The sequence below is a fragment of the Papio anubis genome, chromosome 12 (genome assembly GCF_008728515.1).
Source record: "Papio anubis isolate 15944 chromosome 12, Panubis1.0, whole genome shotgun sequence".
Classification (NCBI taxonomy): Eukaryota; Metazoa; Chordata; class Mammalia; order Primates; family Cercopithecidae; genus Papio; species Papio anubis.
Genome location: NC_044987.1, coordinates 10,849,854 through 10,862,860, shown reverse-complemented (window position 1 = coordinate 10,862,860; position 13,007 = coordinate 10,849,854). Strand labels below are relative to the sequence as shown.

Genomic DNA, 13,007 nt, shown 5'->3' with positions numbered 1-13,007 from the left:
AGTACTCCCCATCTCTCTCTTCCTCCTGCTCTGGTCACGTAAGATGTGCCTCCTTCCTCTTCTCCTTACGCCATGATTGTAAGTTTCCTGAGGCCTTCCCTGTACTGCCTGCAGAACCGTGAGCCAACTAGACTTCTTTTGTTTATAAATTACACAGTCTCAGATAGTTCTTTGTAGTAGTGCAAGAACAGACTAATACAGTAGGTGTGGTTTAGCAGCCTGGGCTTAACTTCAGAGGAGACAGAGATGTTCCAGGTCCAGTGTGAGGCTGCGCTTGTCCACTCTCCTGACCCACGGATCTTCCTTCTATTCTCCTGTGAAGTGCTTGTATGTTCTGGGACTAAAAGAAAACCATGGTAACCACTGGAAGAACTTCATCATTAGGGAATCAAACAGCCCTAGGAATTATTTTAGGACTACCTTTATAGCTCATCAGGCTGACTCATCTGGACATCATGATCAGAAGCAGGACTAGCAAGTATATAGCAATATCAATATGTCCTCGTAAATGCTGGAGTATGTGGTCTATAGACAAATAAAAATAAAAAGTAAAATGCTTAATTGTTAAAAATTAAGATAGAGACTTCTCCCTTGTCTCTCTTCTTAAAACATTAACTTTAGGAAATTCATAATTATAACTTTTTTCTTTCTTTGAAATGTGTATAAATCTTTTTAGAAGTGAGATTTTTTTTTTTTTTTTTGCCAGCTTTATGACCCAGAAATGTCTTTCTCAAGGACCTAGGAGTTGTCTCTTGGAAATGTAAACATCGAGGGAGATAGTTTCCTTATCTCCCAGTTTCTATGGGAAGGTAGAAGCCTAACTTCAGAGGTACCTTGCTTCAGGTTGTAGAACTACTTCCTGTCATAAAGATAAGTCTATTTTTCCTTTGTATAAAGCCAATTAGGTAACATGGATGATCACCCCAATTACCAGGTGAGTCTAGGATGAACTATGTGTGACAGATGGTGCTGTCAAGTCCTCTTATTCTTTATCTGGAAAACCTGTAAGTAATGAGTTATGTCTGCGTGACTATATAAAAGAGTAAATTTTTTTCCTGTCTCTGAACTCTTTTAGCAGATTGCTTGTGATGTGCATCACAGTTTGGTTTATTGCTTATTCAATAATAAAATTGTTTTATTTCTCTACTACCATTGTGGAAAGGTTTTGTGGGCTGGGATATTTTATTTTAAATTGTATTTCCTCAACAGTGGGTAATGGAAGACGTATTAGTCAGAGTTCTCAGGGAAACAGAACCAAATATGTATATATATTGGTTCTGTTCATATATATAAATATATATATGAATGAAGTGGCTTACATGATGATTATGCAGATCTAGAAGTCCCAGTATCTGCTGTCTATAAGCTGGAGAATCAGAAAAGCTGGCTTTGTAATTCATTTCCATCCTGAAGGCTTGAGAAACAAAGAAGCCTGGTGTAGGTGCCAGTCTGAGTCCAGAGGGCCAAGAAGCAGGAGCATCGATGTCCAAGGGCGGGAGAAGGTGGATGGGTATGCCAGCTCAAGCAGCAACAAACTAACTCTTCTTCTGCCTTTTTGTTCTATTCAGGCTCTCAACAAATTAGATGACAATGCTCACCTGCATTAGTGAGGATGATCTTTATTCAGCAATGTTTGTAGCTTTTTTTAGCTTTTTAAATTGCATTTTGTTGTAATTTCCCCCCTCATTTAAAATACATATTTATTTTTGTACCTAACATGTATTGGAATTTATTTTTATTTTCTCTAAAGATGATCTCCCCAAATATGTATGCTTTAGCCACCACATGTCTGGATCCACATACAAACCAAAAAGACTAAACCATAGACTACCAGAAAAATAATTTGTATTAGATTTTCTCAGAGTGGGCAGCCATCGGTGAGTAAAAATATGCTCTTCCTGACACTCCAAATGTGAAATGCCATCTTTTATTTTAGAACTCAGGTGCTTCATACTAACTGGTTAATTTTCGGAATTCTGAAAAAACTTATTAAGTACAGAAAAGAGAAATGATATATAGAATCAGAACTCAGTCGGGAAATTTCCCAGTATCCTTTGAAAAGTCTGGTCAGATTATCACTACATTTACAGATGTAGAGCATTATTCCAATGTGTTAATTTTCTGCAGTGCAATGTTTCAGCTGAGATTATAAAATCAGGTGTAAAATTTGTTGTTGACCCAAATCAGGAGGAAGTATGATTTTCTCAAAGTAGTAATAATAATAATAAAGAAAGCAATCAACACAAATATTTGCATAGTGCTTGCTGTGTGCCAGATGCTATTCTAAGTGCTGTAACAAATATTAAGTCTTTGTAATTTTTATGACTGCACTGTGAAGCTGTTACTATTGTTATTATACTTTTATAGATGAGAAAACTGAGATATAGAATAGTAAATTAACTTGACCAAGGTCATAAAACTAGTAAATGACATATTTAAACCCAGAAAGCAGAGTTTGGATTTAAGCAAATAGCATTTATAGAATAGGAGAAAGTACAAAAGAAAGCACAAAATGATACTATGACATCAAAGGAAATGTCAGGCCCAAATGTATTCCTGGCTTTTGCATGCTATATTAGTCCATTCTCACACTGCTATAAAGAAATACCTGAGACTGGGCAATTTATAAAGAAAAGAGGTTTAATTGACTCACAGTTCCACATGGCTGGGGAAGCCTCAGGAAACTTACAATCATGGCAGAAGGCGAAGGGGAAGCAGGCACCTTCTTCACAAGTTGGCAGGAGGGAGAGAGCGCATAAGGGAAACTGCCACTTTTAAACTATCAGGTCTCATGAGAACTCTCTTATTATCATGAGAACAGCATGGGGGAAACTGCCCCTGTGATCCAATCACCTCCCATCAGGTCCGTCCTCTACATGTGGGGATTATAATTCAAAATGAGGTTTGGGTGGGAACACAGAGCCAAAACATATCACATGCCTCTTTGAATAGATAGATTATCCTGTTCAGACACATTTCTCCTCATTCCCATGACTGAAACTGCCCTGCAGCAGAAGATACACAGTCCCTAAATTCAAGTGGTCCAATTTCTAGCCTCAGTCAGTTCTAACATTGTTTTCTTGCTTGGATCCTGAGGCCCAGTTTTTTTCTTCACTTGTCAAACTTTCACCAACCAAAATTTATAGATGTAATTACTGGGCTTCTCCTAGATCCCCTCCCAGAGTTGGAGTTTGATCCAACAACACCCTGGTAGCTGAAATCTTTCCTTCTGGTTGATTATCTGCTGGATGTTGATTGCTGATTTCCGTAGTCCTGTGTGTCACCTGCCTTGGATTCTATATTATGGCCTGTTCTCATTGGTTGAAGTTTTCTGTTGTTCCATCTGTCATTCTGTCAAAAGGTATTGTCTTAGTCAGTTTGGGCTGCTGTAACAGAATACCATAAACTGGATAGCTTATAAACTACACAGTACATTTTTCATATTTCTGCAATCTGGAAATTCCAAGATCAAAGAGCTGGCAGATGCAGTGTCTGGTGAGGGCCGGCTTCCTGATTCATAGATCACTGTCATTTCACTGTGTCCTTACATGATGGGAGGGGCTAGTTAGCTGAGTTCTCTCTTTGTAAAAAATACTTTTTTTATTGACAAATAATAATTGTACATATTCATGGGGTACATAGTGATGTTCCACTACATATAATATATAGTGATCAGATCAGAATAATTAGCACATCCAGCATCTCAAGCATTTTTATCATTTCTTTGTGTTGGGAACATACAGTATCCTCCTCCTGGTTGTTTGAAACGATATAATACATTATTGTCCGCTATATTTTGAGGTCTTTTATAAGGACACCGATTGGGATCTTGAGGATGGATCCCTGATGGCCTAATCACCTCCCAAAAACTCCACCTCCTAATACCATCATTTTGGAGGTTAAGATTTCAACATGAATTTTGACTGGACATAGACATTTATTCCATTGCAGCTATGTTTATTGTCAAATTGAAGTTTCTCTTAGCCTTTCTCCTGTAAATAACCACAAACCACCTCTATATCCTTGGGCCTGGCAGAGAATGTAAATAAGGTAAATATGAGCAATCACACATATATTAAAAAGGGGAAGTCACATAAATCCACACCAGTTAGAAAATATGTTCCCACATTTGTACAGTGCTTTTGATTCTTCATTTGCCAACTTATGTAACTCTGGTTAATTTCACCACTTTGTGAGGTAAACAAGGTCCTAAGTGAATATTTTTGTAAGGTAGAAATTGTAGGGGTCAAGGGCAAACTTTCTCTTTGCCTTTTACTGAAGGTCACTGTCAAGAGGCAAATTAATGGGAGAAAAGGCATACTCATTTGTTAACGTATACACAAGAGCTTTCAGAATTTATTATTTATTTATTTATTGAGATAGGGTCTCATTCTGCCACCCTTGCTGAAGTTCAGTGGCATAATCACAGCTCACTGCAGCCTCAATCTCCTGGGCTCAAGCAATCCTCCTGCTTCAGCCTCCCAAAGTCCTAAACTTATAGGCATAAGCTACCCAAAATCACCAAAATTTTTTCCAGACCAAAATCACCCATTTTTATGCTTAGGTTCAACCAAGTATGCAGAACTGTGTAGAAATGACTGGACAAAAATGGTCTGATCTAATGCTAATAGACTGAGTGGGGAAACCCAGCAAGGCCTGTCCATCTACATTCTTCTTGGTCCCTCTGAGCAGCATTTCTTCTTTCTGGGATGGGCAGGACACTCTCTGGAATGGTGTCTTATGACCTTAGTCAAACAAAGCAGGTCAGATAATTTTTTTTTTTTTTTTTTTTTTGAGACAGTCTCATTCTGTCACCCAGGCTAGAGTGCAGTGGTGTGATCTCAGCTCACTGCAACCTCCAACTGCCAGGTTCAAGAGATTCTTATGCTTCAGTCTCCCAAGTAGCTAGGATTACAGGCATGTGCCACCATCCTGGTGAATTTTTATATTTTTAATAGAAACGGAGTTCTGCCATGTTGGCCAGGCTGGTCTCAAATTCCTGGCCTCCAGTGGTCCACCCTCCTTGGCCTCCCAAAGTGCTGGGATTACAGGAGTGAGCCACTGCGTCTGGCCTGGATAATTTTTTTATGGCCAGTTTTTACACAGAAAGTTGGAAAGAAAATTGGAATAATATTTTTAGGTGTTATATCTGGCTTTGGGGAGAAGGGGTTCTGGTTTCTATGACCTGCCTTAGGGAAGAGCAATTCTAGTTTCTGTGGCTGGCCTTGGGAAAGAATGGTACTACACAATAGGAGGTTCAGAGAAAAAACTTTTGCTTCTGAGGCCTTCATTTTGGTGTGTCATTTTCTTTTTCTTTTCTTTTCTTTCTTTTTTAATAGATGAAGTCCCACTCTATTTCTTAGGCTGGTCTTGAACTCCTGAGCTCAAATGATCCTCCTGCCATGGCCTCCCAAGGTGCTAGGATTACAGACATGAGCCACCATGTGCAGCCTGGAATATTATTTTCTGAGTCCCAACAAAATCTACTCTAATTCTATAATATGTAAATGTTAGACATAGTAATCTCTTCATATTTTTGTACTGAATTATCACTTTCTATTGTTTTGAGTTTGCTTGTGCTATAAGTTAGGTACAAGCAGAGTAGTCTTGGTCAGTCTCAGGGTAAATGGTAGGAGGCTGAATCCAAGGCTATCATGGCCAAGGGAACCATTGTTTCTTATTACAAAATTATATCCAGGGAATGCCTTACATGAAGTCAGATGATGAAATGTATATGTGGTAGGAATTTAGCAATAGCAAAGTAATCACTTGTATTAGTCTGTTTTCATGCTGCTAATAAAGACATACCAAGACTGGGCGATTTATGGAAAAAAAAAAAAAAAAGAAGCTTAACTGAACTTAACAGTTCCATGTGGCTGGGAAAGCCTCACAATCATGGTGGAAGGCAAGGAGGAGCATGTCACGTCTTACATGAATGGCAGCAGGCAAAGAAAGTTTGTGCAGGAAAAATCCCCTTTATAATAACCATCAGATCTCATGAGACTTTTTCACTATCATGAGAACAGCACAGGAAAGACTTGCTCCCGTGCTTCAATTACCTCCCACTGGGTCCAACCCACAACACATGGGAATTCAAGATGAGATTTGGGTGTGGACACAGCCAAACCATACCATCTCTTGACCAAAATTATCCCACTTCCACCTGTGTTATGTACTTGAAAATGCATCATTCTAAAGTGATTATGTTTGGCCTTAGATTATTCTGAGTCTTCCGTAGTTCACCTTTGAAATGCAAACATCCAAGTGGGTAGGGAAACAAAGTTGTTCTGATCAAACATATTAATGAGGATATTATCTGTTTGCTAAGAAAAATAGGCAAGTGGAATTGATGACAGTGAAGAGAAAACCAGGAACGTAAAAAAGGGACCCAAAAGTGATAGGAACATAAACTTCAAATCGTTTTAAAAATGGGGGGAAATTTTTGAGGATCTACTCCAAGATACACTATTTTTGATGTAATATTTTATTAGATATGTAAGTAAACTGGGATTTGGCTCTTGCTTCCTAGAGAATCAAGATGTAAGCAGGGGTAGGGAAGTTCAAACTTTCCCTCTGAAGTTTTGATAATTTGAGTCTATAAAACAAATAGGCAGATCGACAAGAGAAAAAGCAGGTATGCATTGGAGCCACACAAAACATGAGACTCAAAAACGGGCTAGATGTCAGAAGTTTTTACACCATATAGAAAGGAATAGAGGTTTGAAGCTTCTGGCGGGTGGTGGTGACAGGCTATATGAGGGCCAGGGGAGGAAATGCATGGTGAGCAAAGGCTGTCTTCTTATGCAGATGAAGCCTCACAGGTAACTGCTGTCAGAAGGATTAGCTGGTAACCTGTGGTGAAAGTTTCTCTGTCAGACTTTTAAAGTATCAGATCTCAGTCTCCTTTTCCTATGAGCTAATCTTTTCTAGATCAGGATAAGGCAGATAAGGGAGTCTCAGAGAAAGCTCGTTTGCATCTGTTGTTTGCTTCACTAATGTAGCTTTTCTCTACAGATGCAAATCTTCCCTATGAAAGCACAGCTGTTTGGAGCTATTTGTATGTCTGCAGCTTCTCTGAATAGGCCAAAGAAGCATATTTTGGGTGGCATATTTTGGTTTTCCATACAGATAAACTTCTTTCCTTCTCTTAGCCTCAGGGGCAATGTTTAAACATTATTAATATAAAATTTCCTATACATAATACATTTAGTTTTACTTCATTGTTTAGCTATGGTACATGATATACACCCTGCTTGAAATGTTTTTCCTCTTTATCAAGCCATGCTTCATTCCTACCTGCAGAGTCTACTCAATATTCATTTGCTTCACAAACATTTTCCAGCTAAATTATTTGCATATTAGTCTTCATGACTGAATACATAGATAGACAGATCTTTTAAGCCAAGTATTCCATGTGGTTGCAACCCTGGACCAACAGAGGGCTATGATAATGGGCTCTAAAAGCAATCATTCTTCGGTTCAGTAAAAATCTGCTCCACAGGATCTTAAGCCCCCTTTACAATCCTACTGGAGAGCTTTCAAGAAAGTAAACATCTGATGAGTAGATTGCAAAAATTTTCTCCCATTCTATAGGTTGCCTATTCACTCTGATGGTAGTTTTTTTTGCGGTGCAGAAGCTCTTTAGTTTAATGAGATCCCATTTGTCAATTTTGGCTTTTGTTGCTGTTGCTTTTGGTGTTTTAGACATGAAGTCCTTGCCCATGCCTATGTCCTGAATGGTATTACCTAGGTTTTCTTCTAGGGTTTTTATGGTTTTAGGTCTAACATTTAAGTCTCTAATCCATCTTGAATTAATTTTCATATAAGGAGTAAGGAAAGGATCCAGTTTCAGCTTTCTACTTATGGCTAGCCAATTTTCCCAGCACCATTTATTAAATAGGGAATCCTTTCCCCATTTCTTGTTTTTCTCAGGTTTATCAAAGATCAGATGGCTGTAGATGTGTGGTATTATTTCTGAGGACTCTGTTCTGTTCCATTGGTCTATATCTTTGTTTTGGTACCAGTACCATGCTGTTTTGGTTACTGTAGCCTTGTAGTATAGTTTGAAGTCAGGTAGCGTGATGCCTTCAGCTTTGTTCTTTTGACTTAGGATTGTCTTGGAGATGCGGGCTCTTTTTTGGTTCCATATGAACTTTAAAGCAGTTTTTTCCAATTCTGTGAAGAAAGTCATTGGTAGCTTGATGGGGATGGCATTGAATCTATAAATTACCTTGGGCAGTATGGCCATTTTCACGATATTGATTCTTCCTATCCATGAGCATGGAATGTTCTTCCATTTGTTTGTGTCCCCTTTTATTTCACTGAGCAGTGGTTTGTAGTTCTCCTTGAAGAGGTCCTTTACATCCCTTGTAAGTTGGATTGCTAGGTATTTTATTCTCGTTGAAGCAATTGTGAATGGAAGTTCATTCATGATTTGGCTTTCTGTTTGTCTGTTACTGGTGTATAAGAATGCTTGTGATTTTTGCACATTAATTTTGTATCCTGAGACTTCGCTGAAGTTGCTTATCAGCTTAAGGAGATTTGGGGCTGAGACAATGGGGTTTTCTAAATATACAATCATGTCATCTGCAAACAGGGACAATTTGACTTCTTCTTTTCCTAACTGAATACCCTTTATTTCTTTCTCTTGCCTGATTGCACTAGCCAGAACTTCCAACACTATGTTGAACAGGAGTGGTGAGAGAGGGCATCCCTGTCTTGTGCCAGTTTTCAAAGGGAATTTTTCCAGTTTTTGCCCATTCAGTATGATATTGGCTGTAAGTTTGTCATAAATAGCTCTTATGATTTTGAGATACGTTCCATCAATACCGAATTTATTGAGCGTTTTTAGCATGAAGGGCTGTTGAATTTTGTCAAAGGCCTTTTCTGCATCTATTGAGATAATCATGTGGTTTTTGTCTTTGGTTCTGTTTATATGCTGGATTACATTTATTGATTTGCGTATGTTGAACCAGCCTTGCATCCCAGGGATGAAGCCCACTTGATCATGGTGGATAAGCTTTTTGATGTGCTGCTGGATCCGGTTTGCCAGTATTTTATTGAGGATTTTTGCATCGATGTTCATCTGGGATATTGGTCTAAAATTCTCTTTTTTTGTTGTGTCTCTGCCAGGCTTTGGTATCAGGATGATGTTGGCCTCATAAAATGAGTTAGGGAGCATTCCCTCTTTTTCTATTGATTGGAATAGTTTCAGAAGGAATGGTACCAACTCCTCCTTGTACCTCTGGTAGAATTCAGCTGTGAATCCATCTGGTCCTGGACTTTTTTTGGTTGGTAGGCTATTAATTATTGCCTCAATTTCAGAGCCTGCTATTGGTCTATTCAGGGATTCACCTTCTTCCTGGTTTAGTCTTGGGAGAGTGTAAGTGTCCAGGAAATTATCCATTTCTTCTAGATTTTCTAGTTTATTTGCATAGAGGTGTTTATGGTATTCTCTGATGGTAGTTTGTATTTCTGTGGGGTCGGTGGTGATATCCCCTTTATCATTTTTTATTGCGTCTATTTGATTCTTCTCTCTTTTCTTCTTTATTAGTCTTGCTAGCGGTCTATCAATTTTGTTGATCTTTTCAAAAAACCAACTCCTGGATTCACTGATTTTTTGGAGGGTTTTTTGTGTCTCTATCTCCTTCAGTTCTGCTCTGATCTTAGTTATTTCTTGCTTCTGCTAGCTTTTGAATGTGTTTGTTCTTGCTTCTCTAGTTCTTTTAATTGTGATGTTAGAGTGTCAATTTTAGATCTTTGCAGCTTTCTCTTGTGGGCATTTAGTGCTATAAATTTCCTTGTACACACTGCTTTAAATGTGTTCCAGAGATTCTGGTATGTTGTATCTTTGTTCTCATTGGTTTCAAAGAACCATCTTTATTTCTGCCTTCATTTTGTTATGTACCCAGTAGTCATTCAGGAGCAAGTTATTGAGTTTCCATGTAGTTGAGTGGTTTTGATTGAGTTTCTTAGTCCTGAGTTCTAGTTTGATTGCACTGTGGTCTGAGAGACAGTTTGTTATAATTTCTGTTCTTTTACATTTGCTGAGGAGTGCTTTACTTCCAATTATGTGGTCAATTTTGGAATAAGTGTGATGTGGTGCTGAGAAGAATGTCTATTCTGTTGATTTGGGGTGGAGAGTTCTGTAGATGTCTATTAGGTTTGCTTGCTGCAGAGATGAGTTCAATTCCTAGATATCCTTGTTAACTTTCTGTCTTGTTGATCTGTCTAATGTTGACAGTGGGGTGTTGAAGTCTCCCATTATTATTGTATGGGAGTCTAAGTCTCTTTGTAAGTCTCTAAGGACTTGCTTTATGAATCTTGGTGCTCCTGTATTGTGTGTATATATATTCAGGATAGTTAGCTCTTCCTGCTGAATTGATCCCTTTACCATTATGTAATGGCCTTCTTTGTCTCTTTTGATCTTTGATGGTTTAAAGTCTGTTTTATCAGAGACTAGTATTGCAGCCCCTGCTTTTTTTGTTCTCCATTTGCTTGGTAGATCTTCTTCCATCCCTTTATTTTGAGCCTATGTATGTCTCTGCATGTGAGATGGGTCTCCTGAATACAGCAGACTGATGGGTCTTGACTCTTTATCCAGTTTGCCAGTCTGTGTCTTTTAATTGGAGCATTTAGTCCATTTACATTTAAGGTTAATATTGTTATGTGTGAACTTGATCCTGCCATTATGATATTAACTGGTTATTTTGCTCGTTAGTTGATGCTGTTTCTTCCTAGCCTCGATGGTCTTTACATTTTGGCATGTTTTTGCAATGGCTGGTACCAGTTGTTCCTTTCCATGTTTAGTGCTTCCTTCAGGGTCTCTTGTAAGGCAGGCCTGGTGGTGACAAAATGTCTAAGCATTTGCTTATCTGTAAAGGATTTTATTTCTCCTTCACTTATGAAACTTAATTTGGCTGGATATGAAATTCTGGGTTTAAAATTCTTTTCTTTAAGAATGTTGAATATTGGCCCTCACTCTCTTCCTGCTTGTAGAGTTTCTGCCGAGAGATCTGCTGTTAGTCTGATGGGCTTCCCTTTGTGGGTAACCCGACCTTTCTCTCTGGCTGCCCTTAAGATTTTTTCCTTCATTTCAACTTTGGTGAATCTGGCAATTATGTGTCTTGGAGTTGTTCTTCTCGAGGAGTATCTTTGTGGCGTTCTCTGTATTTCCTGAATTTGAATGTTGGCCTGCCCTACTAGGTTTGGGAAGTTCTCCTGGATGATATCCTGAAGAGTGTTTTCCAACTTGGTTCCATTTTCCCTCTCACTTTCAGGCACCCCAATCAGACGTAGATTTGGTCTTTTTACATAATCCCATACTTCTTGCAGGCTTTGTTCATTTCTTTTTCTTCTTTTTTCTTTAGATTTCTCTTCTCGCTTCATTTCATTCATTTGATCCTCAATCGCTGATACTCTTTCTTCCAGTTGATCGAATCGGTTACTGAAGCTTGTGCATTTGCCACGTATTTCTCGTGTCATGGTTTTCATCTCTGTCCATTCGTTTATGGCCTTCTCTGCATTAATTATTCTGGTTATCAATTCTTCCACTCTTTTTTCAAGATTTTTAGTTTCTTTGCGCTGGGTATGTAATTCCTCCTTTAGCTCTGAGAAGTTTGATGGACTGAAGCCTTCTTCTCTCATCTTGTCAAAATCATTCTCCGTCCAGCTTTGATCCGTTGCTGGCGATGAGCTGCGTTCCTTTGGAGGGGGAGATGCGCTCTTATTTTTTGAGTTTCCAGCTTTTCTGCCCTGCTTTTTCCCCATCTTTGTGGTTTTATCTGCCTCTGGTCTTTGATGATGGTGACGTACTGATGGGGTTTTGGTGTGGGTGTCCTTCCTGTTTGTTAGTTTTCCTTCTAACAGTTAGGAGCCTCAGCTGTAGGTCTGTTGGAGATTGCTTGAGGTCCACTCCAGACCCTGTTTGCCTGGGTGTCAGCAGCAGAGGCTGCAGAAGATAGAATACTGCTGAACAGTGAGTGTACCTGTCTGATTCTTGCTTTGGAAGCTTCCTCTCAGGGGGGTACTCCACCGTGTGAGGTGTGGGGTGTCGGTCTGCCCCTAGTGGAGGATGTCTCCCAGTTAGGCTACTCAGGGGTCAGGGACCCACTTGAGCAGGCCGTCTGTCTGTTCTCAGATCTCAACCTCCGTGTTGGGAGATCCACTGCTGTCTTCAAAGCTGTCAGACAGAGTCCCTTGCGTCTGCAGAGGTTTCTGCTGCTTTGTTGTTGTTGTTGTTGTTTAGCTGTGCCCTGTCCCCAGAGGTGGAGTCTACAGAGACTGGCAGGCCTCCTCAAGATTATGTCTTATACAAAATTATCTCTCTTTACTTTTTCTTACCAAAAAATGCTTCTTTATTTCTATAACTTTCTTTACATATCTTTTATTTTCTGGTTCCTTTTACCTTATTTTATACATAATCTTTAAATAAGCTTTGAATTAGACAAAAATTTTCACCATTTTAAAATGGATATATTCATTATTTTATTTTAAATGTTTACCTAGATTATGAAAATTGTAATAGTCATCATTTAAAGTTATGGAACCATCATTGCCAAATTATAACTGAGACAATGAAAAAAAAATATGACCTAACTGACTCCATCTTGCTTTTAACCTCCAAACTGTCCTTCTTCATTCCTGAATGTAGGCTGAACTAACTTTGGGAAGAACACAGTTTATAGTTTAAGCTTTGAAACAAAGATGATAACAGTCCTTTCCCAAAACAATCTCCTTAATACCTGTGGACTAGATTGCCTAAAGCCACAGGATTAGAAGTTATGGTAATTTTACTAAATTCACGATGCAGTTATTTTCTTTAAATCAATATAAATGTCTTATTTATTATAAATTACACAAGCAAAGATCATTCTGTTTTGGGCTGGGTTTAGTTTTGAAACCACTGTGCCAAATTATGGCATCTTATAATATTTGGCATGGATAAGTATGAAATTGCTTGATTAACAAATGCAAACGAAGAGGTATGCTGGCAATTCTTAAGCCAT

At 38.7% G+C, this 13,007-nt stretch overlaps 1 protein-coding gene across 4 annotated transcripts in view; it reads left to right on the top strand.

The window, feature by feature from the left end:
* The window catches only part of LOC100998573 (olfactory receptor 4D5), a 126,473-nt gene that overhangs the window by 23,838 nt on the left and 89,628 nt on the right, over positions 1-13,007 (top strand). The window contains exon 4 of one of the 4 annotated variants that reach the window (XR_001895245.3): positions 707-2,645. The exons of the other annotated variants lie outside the window; for them this stretch is intronic. The gene's annotated coding sequence lies outside the window, so the exon portion shown is untranslated. Of the gene's footprint in view, positions 1-706; positions 2,646-13,007 lie in introns of those variants that run through there. 4 annotated transcript variants of the gene reach the window in all.